The sequence below is a fragment of the Peromyscus eremicus genome, chromosome 3 (assembly GCF_949786415.1).
Source record: "Peromyscus eremicus chromosome 3, PerEre_H2_v1, whole genome shotgun sequence".
In the NCBI taxonomy this organism is placed as follows: Eukaryota; Metazoa; Chordata; class Mammalia; order Rodentia; family Cricetidae; genus Peromyscus; species Peromyscus eremicus.
In genome coordinates, this window is record NC_081418.1 from 97026173 (window position 1) to 97044846 (window position 18674).

Sequence of the window (18674 nt, forward strand, 5' to 3'; positions counted from 1 at the left end):
GCCCCAACAGTCTACTGCGCAGAGAACATGCACACATCTGTCCCACTTACATATTATAGGTGCCTATAGGTTGTTTTTCAGATATTTCTTGCCATGTGTGTTTCTTCTTTTGAAAAACATCCTCTCACATATTTTATCATTTAAAAAGTACTACTCAGAGTTTTGTCTACTTATCTGTGTTCCTTACATATTGTAGATACTAATCCATTGCACTGCAGTCAAATGCTTTGGAAACAGCTTCTGTGAGGGGTCTCTTCTGCTGCGTAGGACTTCTTGCATTAATAGAATCTCATTCATTGGCTTTGACCTTCATTGCTGGTGGCTTGGAGGTCTTATTCCCAAATGGTTGCCTTTGCTGATGTATTGGATGCCTCCCCTTTTTTTCCTTAAAGTAATTTCACAGTTTTGATGTCTTAAATTTGAGTTGACTTGCGTCAAGTCCACATCTGCATAGGTTATCCAGTTTTCTCAGCCCTCTGCTCTGCTCTCTATGTGTGCAGATGTGAGCAAGCTCCCACAGCTACAGCTGTGAGTGCTACTGCCACCACACCACCATGGCACGAGGGACTGTCCTTCAGACTGCAAGCTAAGCAAGCTCTTCCTCCCTGGAGCTGCTCTTGTCTAGTGTTTGGTTACAGAAACCAAAGGTAGCTAATCCAGGGTCGACACCTGGAAGTGGAGTCACTTTGCTACCCAGCAACTGTGTTTAAGTTACCAAGTGACTGTTAACCGGCTTTCCAAACTGGCTGTCCACGTGACACTCTTCTCAGTAGTAAGTGGGGATTCTCGTCTCTCCATGTCTTTATTGACACTCGTTATTGAAGGGCCTCATTACATCAATGGACAATTCCACAGACATTAAAACAGAGTTTTCTAAACAGTTAAAATGAAAGGAGCCTTCTGGATGTGCCTCAGTAGTAGAGGGCCTGCCTGGCACCAAGCCCTGACTTCCAAGATCTCCAGTACTAAAAAAGGAATTTGCTTAAATGGGGCACCAGTCCCCCAAATATTAGCTTGGAATAGGCAGATGTTAAAGCTACAGATACAGTTTGAATCTCAATTAAATGAGAACTACCCCTGAAATGTGTCAAGTGTTCACGTGACTAGATGAATTGCAGCCCTCCTGCACTTTTCTTCGTCTTTCTGAATGTGCGTCTTCTCACCACGATGCCGTGTGTCCTGAAAGGGGGCAGCGCAGTCAGACAGGCCCAAGCTGTCTTACAAGCAAGTCATTTCCTTAAAACCCATGGAAGATGTGTCCTCCACACCAGCACAACTTCACCCTTCGGAAGGTCAAAGACCAAATCTTTCCCTATCCACTCCACACACCACTCAACACTACCACCAGACGTGTATGGGCTCCCCCCCCCCCACACCAAGCAGTTCTCTAATGGCCGAGAGTCCTGTAGTCGAATTGAGTTTTGTGACTGTCTATCTAGAGTTAGCGTCAGATCCCGCAGGTTAGGGCCCAGTCCTACAGACTTCCCCATCTTCTAGGGGTCTTGATGAATTTGTGAGAACACCTTGCAGAGCTGGGGAAAACACTTTACAGTTACCCATTCATTTTAGAGGGTACCACAGAGGAGAAGATGGAAAGGAAGGGGTGCAGAGTCTCTGGCCCCTGAGTGTACCTCCTTCCAGAAATCCCGCCTACTCAGCTATCCAGAATTCCCCCAACCCTGCCTTATCTTTTTTTTTTTTAATGGAGCCTTCAGTATACAGACACCTCCAGGGACATTGTTGGCAGTAGGTGATCAACTCAATCCCTAGTCTGTCTACCTGCCTGCCTGTCTCTCCTCTTCCTAAATTGGGGCCTTGAGCTAAAAGTCCAAACTTTCTCATCTTATTGGTCCTCCTGGTAAGCACACCCATCCTGAAAAGTGACCCTGGTTACCACTCATCCCATTATGTATACAGAAGACACTCTTGTTACTCAGGCCTTCCAAGGGGTTCAGGAGCCTGTGTGTCAGAAAACAGTTAGATCTTATGATGCCACACCTGTCCCGGGAAGGGATTTATCCTGAGCTAGTCCACTGGGTTTGAATGAAAGCAATGGGTGCCAAGATGAACCATCCAGAAAAGCACCTGGGGAAGGAAAGAACATGGACTCAGGGAATCCAGTGGGCCGCTGGAGCCTCCTCAGTGTGGCCCAGAGCAACTACAGCTTGACAGTGCACCTGGTAGGGACGGGGTGGGGGTGGGGGACATGTGTGGTAGCAGACACCACTAGCAGCATAAAGCCCTAGAGTGATGGAGCAGCCAGTGGCAGGACGGATTTGTAGGAATGTCGGCCTGCCTGAGACCTGGGGTTGGAGCTGCAAAGGGCAGGACTTTATCTAGCAGATTACTCTTCGTTCACTACTTCATTATTATTTTTTAATCTGTCTTTTTCTAAGTTCTATTTTTCCTAAATACTCAAATATCCTTTTGTGGGATCACTGATGGAGTTTTCAGTTATTTTAATTTTGAAACACTTCGTTTCTGAATGAAGAGGCACCCAAAGTGTTGTGCAAAGCAGAGCTCATCATTCTAAATGCGTCCACTGAGGGCTGTGGCTGTAGTTCTGTCAGTCCAGTGCTTGTCTAGCATGGCCAAGGCCCTGGGTTCCATCCTCAATACTGCTGGGGTGGTGCAGTGGTACATGTAACCTGTAACCACAGCAGAGGCTGAGACAGGAAGATCACAAGTTTAAAGCCAGCCTGGGCTATGAGGTGAAGCTATCTCAAAAAAATTTTTAAAGAGTTTTTTTTTTTTTAAATATACTCTATCATGACATAAAAGTTCTGCTTTTGCAAAAATACCATTAAGAGGGCTAAGGCTCTTGCCCCCAAGCCTAACAACCTACACTTGATCCCTAATACACATATGATGAAATGTGAGAACTAACTCCCACAAGTTGTCCTCTGACCTCCAGATAAATATATAAATGCAATTTTAAGACTTTGAAAGAAAATGCTTAAAAAGCCATAGTGTGGGAGAAAACTGTTTGAATACACATGTAGGACAAATGACTCATTTCTATACTGCAAAAGAAATTCTTAGAATTGGTTGCTAAGAAGAATCAATAAAATATAATGCTTTTTTTATTAATTATCTAGCCCCCAAACATTAAACAAGGAATTCTTGTAGCATATTTCCAGTAATAAACAGAGATACTGTTTCAGCAATACCAATAAGAAAGACATACTGCTGGCAACAGAAACAGACGTGGGGCCTTCAAGCTCTGTTGGGAATGTGAACGGGTACAGTTTTTCTGAAGGGCTATTTTGGCACAAATTATTTTCCTAAGAAATTACATGTCCAGGAATTTGTTCAAAAACTGATTGTTAGCTATAGAATGTTTTAAGAGCTTGTATACTGCTTAAATGGCTCCAGCAGGGAATAGGAATGATGAGACACAATACAATAAAATTACATGCAGCCAATAAAATATTGTTATAGAAATATAAAGATTAATATCACAATGCATAAAATGAAAGGGGGAATGAATGAAGCCTACATATGTATTTGTTTAAAACACATATACCTACGTAAAGTGAGCTCTAAAATTCAACCATTGTGATTTTTATTGTTGGGTGTGTGTGTGTGTGTGTGTGTGTGTGTGTGTGTGTGTAGGTCTTTATGTCTTTATATGTCCTTCTTAATTAATCATATAATGTCTTAGTCAGGTTTGTGCTTCTAGAGCAGAGTATTTTAATTTCTTACAGGCTTGGAGCTGGGAAACCTGAGCAAGGCAGGGCATGTATTATCTGGCGAGAGTTGACTTGCTGGGTCCTTAGATGGCAGAAAGCAGGAGAGATAGGACCAACTCCCACGAAGCCCTTTTATAAGGCGACTGACCTCACATTCACATGGACTGTGCACTTCTCATCAAAGACTCTCACTCTTAGTACTGTCCAAGGCACACCTGAATTTTGCAGGAAATACAGTCAAACTGTAGTACCCAGTAACCCTACTGAAAACACGTTCATGTTTCCTAGGGAGTGTCTTTGTTTCCTAGGGGATGATCTGTGTTTCCTAGGGAATGGTCCATGTTTCTTAGGGAATGGTCCGTGTTTCCTAGTGGATAGTCCATGTGTCTGAGGGAATACTCCACGTTTCTTGGATAATGGTCCATGTTTCTTAGGGAATGGTCCATGTTTCCTAGGGAGTGGTCTGTATTTCCTAGGGGATGGTCCATGTGTCCTGGGGGAATGGTTCATGTTTCTTGGATAATGATCCATGTGTGAGAGGTGATGGTTCATATCCTAGGGGCTTTAATTGTATTTTTATTTCCTAGACAAGTTTGTCAATAGTCTTTCTTCTTCCAGCCCCTCTCCTTGGCTTATGCAGTTTCTGATTCTCCATCTGGTCAACTATTCCACTTCTCCATACTCCCCCACCTTCGAAGGACATAGAACTCTTCCGGCTCGTTTCTAAGTATAGCTCCTGAATTTTTCTTCTCAACATGCTTGCATAAAAGTCCTAGGTTTTAGATACTCTGGTGTAGGCTTAACAAGACATTCTGAATTCAAGACAGGGAGACCTGATGAGTACCATGGACTGCCAGAGGTTGGAAGTCAGGATCTGTAGGCCCTGGCACTTCTTTATTTCATATCACCTGTGTACTAAGCGGTGCCTGACACAGGAATTGTCTGTTTTCTGTCCTCTCTCCTAATTACTCCCTGCAATCTTTTTCCATTCTCCTCCCCTGTGCTGTGCTTCAGTAGATGCTCTTTTCTCTCTTCTGGTGCATCTTACCTATTTCCTAACTTGCTCCCTGTGCTTCCCCTTTCCACTCACGTGTTACTCTCTCCCTATGCTGAGACCTTCAGGTCTTTGCTCAAAGCTTGTCTTGAGGACATTATATGGACCATTACTCCTTTCTTCCAGGCAACTTTTTCTCACTCTTCTCTTCTACATGAAGGAATTTCCAGGTCTTAGACATGAAATGTTTTCTGGATCAGAGTGTTTTGGTCAAGTGTTGAGGTATAAATTAAACTGGCCAGCCAAAGCCTCTCCATTGTTGGCCCCTATCCCATTAGGCCAGAAGAAGCACCTGCAACCCTATTCTCTACTGTGTATGAAACTGGCTTGAGAAGCAAGCTCACACAGAGATGAGATGCATGAAAGAAGCATCTTCTGCGAAGTATTTGTTCCCCTGGCTGAGAAGCACCTTTCATTTACCTGGTTCTTGATTGTTTCATCTGCATAAATGAGATTTGGACTAGACTGGCCCCGAGTTCCTCAAAACTCTTACATACTGTGGTTTTAGGATTCCAAATTCTACATCCCTGGACAGACTTCTGGTCCTGTGTCTGCTCAGCATTATGGCTGGCAATACATCACATCTTTATCTCAAAGGCAACAACTCTGAAGCTCTTTTTGTTTATTCCAGCAGGACCAGGTCTCCTTCCAGATATCAAGATTCAATATTTCAAATAACTTTTAGCTGGTTACATGTTTTGTAACATATAATCTGTCACTTGAGGTCATGTTAAGAAGCTTGGACTTGACCCCATGAGGTCAAGGTGAGTCATGAAAGTTACCAGCTTTTAGATAGTCTTGGTTGATTTAAGAAGATTAAGTATCCATGTACACAACAGGAAGCCTGTACACAATAGGCAGCCACCTATTCACCTATTACCATGAATTTCTTCCTTGGGAAATTTTTCCTGTTATCTTGGTTTGGGTTTTTGTTATGGTTATGTTACGTGTAGATCTGTCTATCTTCTTTTCTGCCTATACCTCTCATATGTATCTGTACTGATCTTTGAATCTTTACACATTGCACAATCATTCCTATATCTGTGTCTATGTCTGTTTATATCTAATACCTATTATATCAATGCCTAGATCCATCCCCATTACATTTCTAGTCTTGGTTCCTGCCTCATCTATCTATCTATCTATCTATCTATCTATCTATCTATCTATCTATCTATCTATCTGTCTATCTATCCTGAAAATTCCCCCCAAGCGTCTCTCAGGCATCTCAAACTCATTGTTCTATTAACACCTGCTCCCCTTATGTGTTACATGTCTTGAGTAGACTCATCATTGTGTATTTGACTTCCAAATCTATGGCCATTGGATGTAATACTTACTCTTCAGTTCTAACCAATTTCTCTAATCTCTCTAAATCTACCTTAGAAATGGTTCTCAAATCTTCCCTACTTCATTAGAACAGCCTCCTCAAATCAGAGTCCAGGGGACTTACATTGTAGAATATTAGTTGAAGATGTGTTACATTTGTTTATGCTGTGGAATATTTGTTTAACGATGCAAAGATGCATTGCATTATTTTATGTTGCATTTGTTTAACTCTGTGAAGCTGTGTTACTTTGCCTGTTTAAAACAGCTGATTGGTCTAATAAAGAACTACATGGCCAATAGCTAGGCAGGAGAAAGGATAAGTGGGTTGGTAGGCAGAGAGAATAAATAGGAGGAGAAATCTGGGAGGAGGATCAAGAAATGAGAAAAGGAGAAGAGGAGGACACTGGGGGTCAGCCACACAGCCATACAACTTAACACAGAATAAGAAGGAAAGGAAAAGTATACAGAAACAGAAAAAGGTAAAAACCCAGGGGCAAAAGGTAGATGGGATAATTTAAGTTTAAAAATCTGACTGAAAACAAGCCAAGATAGGGCCAGATATTCATAAGAAAGAATAAGTCTCTGTGTGATTATTTGGGAGCTGGGCAGTAGGCTCTCAAAGAGTAAAGATTAAAAACAAACAAACAAACTATAGTCTTAGTTCTTTTTTGTTTCTGTAACAAAATACCTGAGACCAGATAATTTATCAAGAATAGATATATTTGAGGGTATGCTTTTGGAGTTTAAAAAAGTTAAGGAGCAAGGCCCCACCAACAGTTTTGCTAGTGGGCCTTAATTCTGTATGTAACCTAGTGGTTGGCTTCACATGAAGAGGCAGTATAAGCAAGCCAGAGAGAGCTTGCTTTTGCAAAAAAAAAACCATTCCTGGCTCAGTCATGAATGGGACATCTGAGCCCCCCAAAAGGCTCAGGTGCTGTGTGATATTTTGTTTGTGTTCTGACAAAGTTTGCTTGGAGTTAGAGGGCAGAGCTAGCTACTAGTTAACCACAGAGGTCTGGAGGTCTGTACAGAGAGGAACAGGAAGTGATAAGGTAGGGCAGAGACAGGTGAAACAGTGTCTTCTAGATACAAAGGATCACTGCACTGATGAACTCATAGCAGTTGTGGTTGCCTGCACAAGACCTGTACAAGATCCAGCCAGTCAACACTCCAGCATAGACTGGGAAGGGATTCATGAACCTCCACTCTTAACTGAGGAATTATAAACAGCTGATGGCTTCTGGGAGAGGGAGAGTCTGTTTTCTTTGGGGTGGCTCTTTATAGGTCGACCACACTCTAGTGGATGACCTCATACCCAGGCGTATATGGGCAGCAAAAATCGTACTGTTTTTAAATTGTATTTTTTAAAGGACATGAAGTTGGGGGATAGGGATATTGGGGTGAATCTTGGAGGAGTTAGGGAAGGAGTAGGAGTAGGGAGTACATATGATCAAAATACATTGAATGAAATTCTCAAAGTATGAAAAGATTAAAAAATAAAACCACCCACTCTATAATCCATTAATCTGTGTATCAATCTCCTCACCAGTGCCTGATATAATTACCCTCAAAGGTTTATATCCAAACACTGTTAACCTATAAATTTAGGGTTAAGTTTCAAGCACATGACACTTAGTGGACATATTAAAATGATAGCATCATTCTATTGTTATCTCTCACTGAACAAGCACAATGATTTCTTCTTGTCAGAAGTCTCAGCATGTTCTACCTGCTGTGAATGCAGATGCTAGAATATTCTTTTCAGGACATTATACTAGCCAAGGCTATCTATTGATTGGAAAATTCCAAGGCTCACCCTTTACCTCATGGGGTCAGGTCCAAGTATCTTTTTCCTTTAAGATTTATTTATTTTTACTTTTTATGTGTGTATTCTTACTTTTTATGTGTATGGCTGTTTGAATGCATGTGTGTACATGCACCCTGTATGGTCAAGCTGTCTCAGGAGACCAGAAGAGGACACTGGACCCCCTGGAACTAGAGTTCCAGATGATTGTGAGCTGCTATGTAGGTGCTGGGAACCCAAATTGGAATCTTTACAAAAGCAGACATTGCTAGCAACCCCTAAGCCATCTCTCCCACTCCAAGTCCAAGTGCTTTACCCTGGCCAAAAGTGCCTGAAAACGACAGGAGGAAGCCTTCCCAACAGGTATGGGAAAGCAGCAAACTATTCAAAACAGGTTTCACCCAAAGCTTTCAAGGCAGCTGGCCAATGAGAACTGGTACAATATGATCCAAACCAAGATGGAGAGTTGGGTATCTAAAGACAGCCCAATTTCACAACGAACTCAGACTTAGGGGTGTTTAAAAAAATTAAAAGATCACTCTCTGGTAAGAGGAAGATGTTCCTTTTCACTTTCTACTCTCTTCTTCCTACCAGGATGAAGATGCCCACGGTCAAATGTTGGTCCCCACTATTAGGATGCTGTCTCTGGGTGGTTACTTGCTTTGATTAAGCTGGTACAGTGGATCCTTCTACATCACTGCTGCTTGGGGCCCTAGCACATCACCTACCCTCTTCTCTCCAGCTTACAATGCCCGGGATTGAGCTTCCTTGCTTGGTAAGAGGGCCGGCATCCAAGATGGACCTCAGTCAGAAGGGAGATGATCACCCAACCTGGGAGACCTGGCTCAGTTCTGCACCAGGATTGGGGACAAAACACCTAGAAACAATACTCTCCCTTGCCCCATTTTATCTTCTGGGATTATATTACTCTTTGGGGCACCAAAAATGGGATTTGGAAGCCCACACCTGGGGTGTTTATGTCTCTATAAAGAGCCATCAGTGCTCCCTTTTGATGACTGCCAGCCCCTCCCTGAAAACGTTTACCACACCAAGCCAGAAGAAGGAGGAAGAAGCGAGAACATGTTTCCTGGCAGATGGTGCCTGAGAACAGATGACAGGGAGGAGACAGGTCAGGCAGCTCCCACTGAAAGGAAAATTTGGCTTTTCCTGTTCAAGTCAGAGCTTCTCATTCTGAGAAAATGAGGAAGACTGTGAGTGTGAAAACAGGACGGGGTGGTAAGAGAGCAATTTATTACTTTCAAGAAAAAAGTTTAAAAGGCTTTTTTTTTTCTCTCCAACTTCAAAGTAACAGTATAAAACTGAACTGTAGAAAGAAACAAAGTCACTAGCAGTCCTGGGAGATGAATCTCTCCCCATAGCCTGTTCCTTCCACGATGTACACGGTTTTCAACTATTCCTTTTATAAATTGTGATCTTCCTATAGACAAAAACTTATGTTCAGTCTTTTGCATCGGTATTGCGGAAAAACCACACATTTATGTTTTCTTGTGTAGCTCTTGTACGTCTTTGTTAATTTAGAGCAAATTCCCATCAGGTGCCTGCAGTGCCCTGGGCCCCAGCTCCTTACTCGAGGCCCTAACAACCAAGAGAGGCACACTGACAAGTAAGCCTCTAATTTGCCAAGAGAGAGACAAGGAGGATCCCAGGAAAGCATGGAAGAAGGCGGGCATGTGTGTTGGCAGGTGTCATAGAAGCTCCTTGGAGGGGCGTGGGCCTGAGTAAGTCCTGGAGGGTAAGACTAGCAAGGAGAAGAAAATTAGGGATAGAGGGCCCCCGGTCTGGAAGACTGCAGGAACAGAAAGATGAGCTAAGTTCTGGGGATTTCCTGGTTATTCTGGGACAGGGGCATCAAATGGGGGAGCAGGAGAGGAGATCAAGGTAGATGCAAGGTTTCCAGGAGCCCTGTCAGCGCATGGGCCTTGCAAAGACACCTGAACAGTACCTTCAAGGCCACAGAGTAGAAGTGTCTTAGGGAAGGAGTGAATGTGATCAGGGCTGTGTTTGAACACACTACCTCGGCTGTGCTGCCACACACACCTCAAAGGGGTTAAGGCAGCCTTAGCAAGACTGGTTAGAGACCTTGGTGTGGTCCAGGTGGGAGAGAACCTGAGAACTCTTCTCTTCCTTCATCCCTGCTTCATCCAACAGACTTCCCTACCAGCAAAGCTGCTGGGGTTCCCTCCGGGCATGGCTGACTGCGGGGTGGATGGATGACTTTCTTCTCATCCTCAGCTTTCCAGTTTGGGCCCATTGTTTCCTTAGCTTGCTTCACAAATGTGTGATTTCATATTCTTATGTGCACCCTATTGGGGGGGGTATGTGCATGTGTGGGCCTGTGCAGATATGAGCACGTGGTGTGGAGACAAGGGGACTGTCTGCAGAATCATTCTTCAGGAACTATCCACTTTTCATGATGAGACAGCATCTCTCATCAGCCTAGATCGTGTTAAGAAGGCTGGCCAGTGAGTTCAGAAATCTGTCCATCACTGCCTCCTCAGTGCTGGGATTACAAGTGTGCACCAGCACTACACCTGGCTTTTAAAGATATATACATAGGTTCTGGGTTTTGAACTAGGATCCCATGATCACAAGAGACAAGCACTGAACCAATTGGACTACCTCCCCAAACCTATTCTTTTAAACGGTATTACTTACTTGTTCATTTATTTTCATGTCTATGTGTATGTGCTTGTATGAGTTTAGGGGCATCACATGCATTTCGGCACCCTCAGAGGCCAGAAGAGGGGACTGAATCCCCTGGAGCTGGAGTTATGGGCAGTTGTGAACCACCATGTGGGTACTGGGAACCAAATCCGGGTCCTCTGCAGGAGAAGTAAGTGCTATTGAACACTGAGCCATCTTTCCAGACCTAGTCTTTATTTTTTTTTTATTTTTTTTTTTTTTTGGTTTTTCGAGACAGGGTTTCTCTGTGTAGCTTTGCGCCTTTCCTGGGACTCACTTGGTAACCCAGGCTGGCCTCGAACTCACAGAGATCCGCCTGGCTCTGCCTCCCGAGTGCTGGGATTAAAGGCGTGCGCCACCACCGCCCGGCTTAGTCTTTATTTCTTAATACCACAGTGCCTCTGCTTCCTGGTTTAACCCTGACCCATGCAGCTTCCTTGGCCCTGGGTCACCCTGGCCCTGGCCCATTACTCTGCAGGCCCTTGCTGTGTACGAGCGGCCATCTTTCTTATGTACTGATGTATACTGTTGCCATTGCATTGCTAAACTTCCATGAGTAGACGCTTGGTCTGTTTGGTTCTTGAAAACAGTGGCTAACACATCAGTGTGTTCAGTCTGCTTAGTAAGTGAGTGAATGCAAGGATAAATGGATAAATGGATGAATGGATGAGTTTTTCATAGATCTAAGGTGAGAGAGAGAGAGAGAGAGAGAGAGAGAGAGAGAGAGAGAGAAAGAGAGAGAGAGAGAGAGAGAGAGAGAGAGAGAGAGAGAGAGAGAAAGAGAGAGAGAGAGAGAGAGAGAGAGAGAGAGAGAGAGAGAGAGCGAGCTAATAAAGATTCTAAAACAGTGTGCCCAACCATTTGGCTTCTCTGGGCTATATAGGATGAAATTGTCTTCAGCCACACATTAAGCACAGGGGTGTCCAACCTGAGGCATCTGGGTTTAAGAGAATATATGTATTTATTTTGTGTGACATTGTGATATAATGCTGTCATTTGCAAAGTTCACCCTTTCCAACCACACAATGAAGTTACACACACACACACAAATTGAAACCATCTCAGAATGTTTAAGCGAGTTAATGGTCTTATATTGGGTTATATTCATAGCTGCTCCGGGGTGTATGAATGTCATAATGTACACACCTGTGTTAGAACCACTGAAGATGTGGAACTGGATGAAATTACCCAGGTAAGATGAGAGAATTTAAATAATGGAACTCTGAATGGACGGTGACAGAGCGTGGGAAGGTGCAGCCTGAGGGTAGAAGCCAGTTCCAATCACGTGAGCTGAGAAGGGTGACAGATGGCCTGCCACGATGGCAAGGTCATCTGCTACTGGGTTGGGGGTTAGTAATGCCAGAGCCTTGGAGTAGTTGTAGGAGAGTAATGGGGAGAGAGCCACACTGCCACAGGCTGAGCAAGTTATGACTGGGATGTTGTTTGCTCCTAAAGAGTCTGTGTGCTGGAGACTTGGTCCCCAGAATGGAGTGTTAGGAGGGTGTAAGTCAGAAATGGTGGCCTGCTCCTGCCAGCTCAGCATTTGGGAAGCAGAGGCTGGAAGATTGCAAGTTTAATGCCAGCCTGGATTACACAGCAAGACCTTGGAAAGGGAGAGTGTATGTTTCAGGGGAGGGCCTCAAGCAAGGTGATTAGGTGATGTGGCCCAGAAGGGATGGAGACTGAGTCCTGACTCAGGTCTTGAGAGAGCAAATTGTCATCAAAAGTCCAAGCATGTGCTGGTCGAGCTGAGGAGATGGGTCAGCAGTTAAGAGCACTTGCTGCTCTTGCAGAGGATGGGGTTCACTTCCCAGCACCTATGTGGTGGCTCACAACTGTCTGTAACTCCAGTTCCAGGGGTTCCAACACCCTTTCCTGGCCTATATGGACACTGCACTCATGTGGTGCACGTACATACACACAGGCAGAACACCCATGCTCATAAAATGAATATAAATAAATATTTTAAAGTATTTTTTAACATCTAACTTAGGCTGGAGAAATGGCTCAGTTATAAAGCACTTGCTGTGTGTAAAGACCTGGGTTCAAATCCCTAGACCTACTTAAAGCCGGGTACAGAAGCAAGAATTTGTAATCTGGTCTTCCTGTGGTGAGATAAGAGGCAGACACAGGAGAATCCTGAGAAGTTGACACACACAGTGGTAAAACCCAAAAAGAGAGACCCTGTTTCAAACAAGGTGGAAGGTGAGGATTGACACTTGAGGTTGTTCATGTCACACACACACACACACACACACACACACACACACACACACACAGTCTAAGCCTGGCTCCTAATGGCTCTGGCTTCTGTCTTGACCACGTGATCCCTTGGGCATGTGCCCCCGCCACGGTGATAACACCACCAAAGGTGTCCTCACAGAGACTTACCACCTGGAGCTATCACACCTTGGACCTTTAGCCTGAAGGACTGTCAGCTAAATAAATCTCTTTCGTTTACAAGGTACTCCGTCCCAGGCATTTTGTTATAGAGACAAAATGTAGATTAATGCCAAGGAGAAAAATGAGGAGGAAGGAAAGGCAGCCAGGGTGTACACTTGTAAGAAGTGGCTGTGAATGGGGGAAGGGAGCCTGGGTGCAGCTGGAGCTGCTTAGTCCTAAGTTGTCAGGCACCTGAGCACCATAAATGCCGATGGTTGTGGAAAATGGAGAGTGATGGAGTGAATAATGAGGCCAGGGTGCTAACTGCAAGAGCCATACCCTGGGAAGGCAGAAAGATTTGACCACAGTTCTCTGCGAGGACTTCAGCTCCCTATGAAGACTCCATTCCCAGGAGTATGAGGACTTAAAGCAGACAGCTCCCCCGTATCCATTGGAGGGGAGGGACTGAGGCTGCATGGGGCCAGGCCAAGGAGTTTTGTTCATGGGGGCAGCAGGTTTGGGGACTTTATTCCACCCTTCCTCCTCATGGGGGTGGGGTGAGGCTTGGAAGCAAGGCCATTTGCTCAGAGGGCTGGGGAGCAAGCCATGAATGTGTTTGGCTTGGCCACACCCCTTTGGCACATTGAATAACTGTTTAGAAGCTGTAAGAGTTCTGTACCAACTAGGATGCTGATGAGAGCCCTGAGGAGGCTGGAAAAGTGTTAATTCCCATCTGGAGTGTGGGGCCTAGAGTACTTTCTTTGTCTTAGGAAGAGCCCATTCCATAAGCTCCTCTGAGCCTCCTCCCGCCCTTCCTCTGGGAGCAGCTCAGGGGCCTGGTGCCTGCCCTTCCCTGCCTGGCTCCACTCCTAAGGAGGGTAGTATTTTCACAGGTGGGCTTTGCCTTAAGAAGCCCCTTTATAAGAAGACTCTGGCTTTTTAAACTGGGACCAATAAAAGAATTTGCCAAGAGGGTCTTTGAAGTAATGACCTCCCTAGTTACTGCCTTAAAACATATTTTTATGTCCTGGAGGAGAGATTATGCATCGAGGGGCCTGAGAACTGTGGGAGGCAAAAGACCCTGAGGGTGGCAGAGTCCTGGCTCCTATCCAGAGGCCCAGTGAGAGGCAACAGCTTGGGGAAATCACAGTCACAGAATTCTGTTTCTAAACCCAGTTCTTGGGCAAAGTGAGGCCTGTGTCGATTGGGTCTCCTTACTCTCCACAGATACAGGCCGGCCAGCTGCAGTGTGAGGTCCAGTAGTGAAACCACACGGGGCAGTCCATTCCCAGGTCTGGTGAGAACGTGTAGGGTGGAAGCAGGGGGTGGGGAGTGGGTGGGAGTGAAGTGCAGAGAAGATGGAGGGAGAGAGGACCAGAGCTGGTTAGCCATGCGTTTCTTCCTTGTGCTTAAAAACTCTTCTCTAGGGGGATGGGGAGATAGCTCAGTCACTCGAATTCTTAGTGCATAAACATGAGGCCCTGAGTTCTAACCAAGCATTGATTTTTTTTTTTTAAGTCCAAGTGTGGTGGCATGCACTTGTAATCCCAGGAATGGGAAAACAGGGACAGACAGATTCCTGAGGCTCACTGGACAGCCAGCCTAGCCTAAATGACAAGCCCCGGGTCCCAGTGAGAGACCACAGTGGACAGCAACCACAGAATAACACCCAAGGTGGACTCTGCACATTTGCACCTGCACGCACACAATGGCCTCTTCTTTCGTAATCATTCATTTGTCTTTCAAATCTTAAAAAAAACTTTAAAAATTGCATTTATTTATTGTGTGATACAAGTGTATAGGTCAGAGGGGAACTTGTAGGAGTTAGTTCTCTCTTACCATGTGATTCCTGGGAATTGAACTCAGGTTGTCAGGCTTGGCAGCAGGTGCCTTTACCCACTGAGCCATCTTGTCTGCCCCCAGCTCTTTACATCTTTATCCACTGCCCATTCTGTGTCAGGCTCACTGCAGAGGATTAAGGACTGAAGGGAGTAGGTGGGCCCTGTCCACACAACACCTCATTCTGAACAGAAAGAGAACTGAAGAAATTAAAATGCTCATGTGAGTTGTAAACCAAAAGAGCTGTGGAGGATGAGAAGATAATGGATGTTATGGGCTTCAGCAATGCAAGAAAGTTCTTCCCTGTGGAAGATGATGCTGGATGAGAGACAAGCCTTAGACTTGGGGGAAATGTTTGCAAAAGACACATCTTTTTATCTATTGTGTTTGTTACTTTTCTGTTGCTGTGATAAAAATCCCACAGCCAAAAGCAACTGGAGGAAGATAGGGTTTACTTTAGTTCATGGCTCTCTGGAGGGAGTCCCTTGTGGCTGGGAAGGCATGGCGCCAGGCGTGCATGGTCACAGGAGCAGAACCTGTGGATCACATCCTTATCCACACACAGGAAGTGTTGAGAGAGAGCAGGAAGTGAGGCTGGGCTATACACCCCTAGTGATGGTCTTTCTCTAGCCAGGCTCCACCTTTTAAAGGTTCAGTGACCTCCTTAGATGGGAACAACAACTGAGATGAAGGGTTCAAGTGCATGAGCCTGGGGACACGTCTCATCTGAACCACCACACCTGTAAATAACTGTTAAAACAACAAAACAAGTAACCCAGTGAAAAGGAGGCTAACGACTTTCATTAGATCCTCGCTAATGAAGACACAAATGTCATTGTGTGAATGAGACCATATTCCCCACCACATGCCAGAGAGGAGATGCAAATTCCAACAACACAGTCACACCTCACACCTGTAACATGCCTGAAATCCAGAACACTGGGAACACCAAGTGCTGATACAAGGTTCAAAGAAAGTGAACTATTGAATCATGAAGAGATGCTTGTGGGTTAAAGGCATAGTAAAACCAACCTCAAAAGGCCAGACACTTTGATCCCAAGTACATGACATTCTGGAGAGGACAGAACTATGGAGACAGGGTAGAGATCTGGATGGTTGCCACAGTGAGAGCAGAGACGGTAGCTGGATGGGTCTGCCCAGAGGATGGGGGTGGGGTGTGGAAACACTGCGCACACTGCTTTGTCAGCATGTGCTTGTCTGTATTTGTCTAAACCATAGAGCCCACGCCACCAAGAGCAGTGCTGGCCAGTTCTGCTGAGTCGCGGCAGTCCATTGACTGTAACAAATGTCATACTCTGACAGAGGATGTCCGTAACTTGGAAGCTTTCCATGTGTTAGGCTAAGGGCTAAGAGGGAAATTTCTATACCTTTTCTGTTTTGTGTGTCCATAAACCACTCTCAGGAAGTCAAATCTTAGGGTTGGAATGGTTAAGAGCCTTGGCTGCTCTTGCACGGTGTATGGATTTGGTTCCCAGCATCCACATGGTGGCTGACAACTGTAACTCCAGTTTTAGAGGATCCAGCACCTTATTCTGGCCTCCATGGGCGCTGCACACATGTGTTGCACAGACATGCGTGCAGGCAAATATGCACTGACACACATAATAGAGATAAAGCTTAAAAAAACAAAAGGAGAGTCAGGAGTGTGACACAAGCCCTGTCATCGGGACATTCCTTTAGAGTTGCAAACAGTTCCCCAGACATAGGCTACTCTGTGGCATTCATAGTGTCTTCCCTTAGGGGGTGAGGAGACTGACATTCACAGAGGTTGAGTGACTGGCCTAAAGTCATAAACCAGGAAGTAGAGAAGTGCATCCCAGACTTCAGTCCTCCAGTCCCCCTGTGGAAAAAGATGAGTGACAGCACAGAGAACCATCAGGAGGGCCTGCTGGGACAGGAGAAGGCTCAGAGCAAGAGAGGACAAAGGTAGGAATGGGAGTATCTGGTCGTCAAAGGTGAGGCTTTCACAAGAAAGACGTTAGATTCAGGAGGGTTAGAATGAGCCAGTGGACGGCTTTGAACACCAGGCTGAGCAGAAAATCCTCAGAAGGGTTTGGGGCTCAGGCCTGACCCAGGTAAATCCGAGGCAATCACCTAGTGCTGGGCTACAAGGAAGTATGGAGCCGGATGAGAAGCAAGAGGCAGGGCCAGCGGCTCTGAGGTTCCTACAGCTGAGGTGTGATTGTGGGAGTGCCAGAGAGGCTGGGGGAGGAGGAGGAGATGTCACATTGCTGAAAGAGGCTCCAGCCAGGCTTGTTGAGTGTGATGTGTGTATGTGTGTGTCTCACAGGACTCCAAGGCTACAGCCAAATGCTTGGTGTGATGGTTTGAATGAGAACGGCCCCTATAGATGTAATTTTGAATACGTGGCCCCAAGTTGGTGAAACTGTTTGGGAAGGACTAGACGTGACTTCTCTGGGGTAGGTGTGTCACAGCGGTGGACTTTGAAGCTACGGAAGCCTCCTGCCATCCGCAGCATGCTCTCTGACTCTGTAAGGTGTGAGCTGTCAGCTGTTCCTGTCACCATGCCTTTGCTCCACCACCATGGACCCTCAGGAATTTAGCCCTGTTAAACATGTTGTTTTCTAAGTTTCCTTGATCATGGCATTTTATCACAGCAACAGAAAAGTAACTAAGACAAAAGCTGATGTCAGGAAGTAGCCTACTGCTGTGAAGAGCCAGGCCATGCCTGTTTTTGAATCAATGTGGAAGACTTTAGGATTTTGGACTAAAAAGATAGAAGAGGTGGCCCAGCAGTTAAGAGCACTGACTGCTCTTCCAGAGGACCCGGGTTCAGTTCCCAGCAACCACATGACAGCTTGCAACTGTAGATGTAGCAGTCTTATTAAATAAGAAACACAGAGCCAAACGCAGAGTTAAAAGCCCAAGAGGTCAGAGCAGTAGCTAAGAGCTGATACTAAAAACCCTTTCTTACCCTTCACTGCTGCTGTCGTCCTTCCCCTCAGAAAGAGACCTACTTCCTGTGTATCTGTCTTTTTATTGACTTTCTGTTCTGCCTTCTCATTGGTTGTAAACCCAACCACATGACCTCCTCATCACTGCCTGTCTATACAGACCTCCAGGTCTTCTATGGTTGGTATTGAGATTAAAGGTGTGTGTCTCCATGCTGGCTGTATCCTTGAACACACAGAGATCTGCCTGTCATGTGATCAGGATTAAAGATATGTGCCACCACTGCCTGGCTTCTGCTATGGCTTGCTATTAGCTCGGACCCTCAGGCAACTTTATTTATTAACATACAAATAAAATAATTTTTCAGTACAAATAAAATATCACCATACTTCCCCTTTTCTATTTTAATAAGAAGAAAAAAGGAAAAAAGTTATAACTAATATAAGAAAAACTATATACAAGAGTATAATAACTATATACTATATATACAAGCAATAAATACCTAAACAATGTCTAGTCCATTTGCATCTGACAAATTCAGAGAAAATAATTCCATTATCTATCCTATTTTGGTAAGTCCAAAATGTACCTGATTCACTTTCTATCCTAACTTATATTACTAACAGAACTATCTTATAACGTCTTTCAAATTATACACTTACTCTTTAGTGAGTATCTTTTCTAAAATTCTTAACAAGGAAAACTATAACTATCTAATCTTCAACTCCCTCAGAGACCAAAGAAGGAAATAATATTAGCTAACAAAAATAAAAACAGGAAGTACACATAAGTAGCTTCCAAAAAAAAAAAAATGTGAGTTGACAGAAACAGCCAGCTGCCTGGACAGTTGCCTGAGGTTTCTCCGCAGTGTTGGGGCACCATCTTCAGCCTATAGGCTTAGCCTATCTGACAGACTCATTTGTGAAGTAAGATGTAC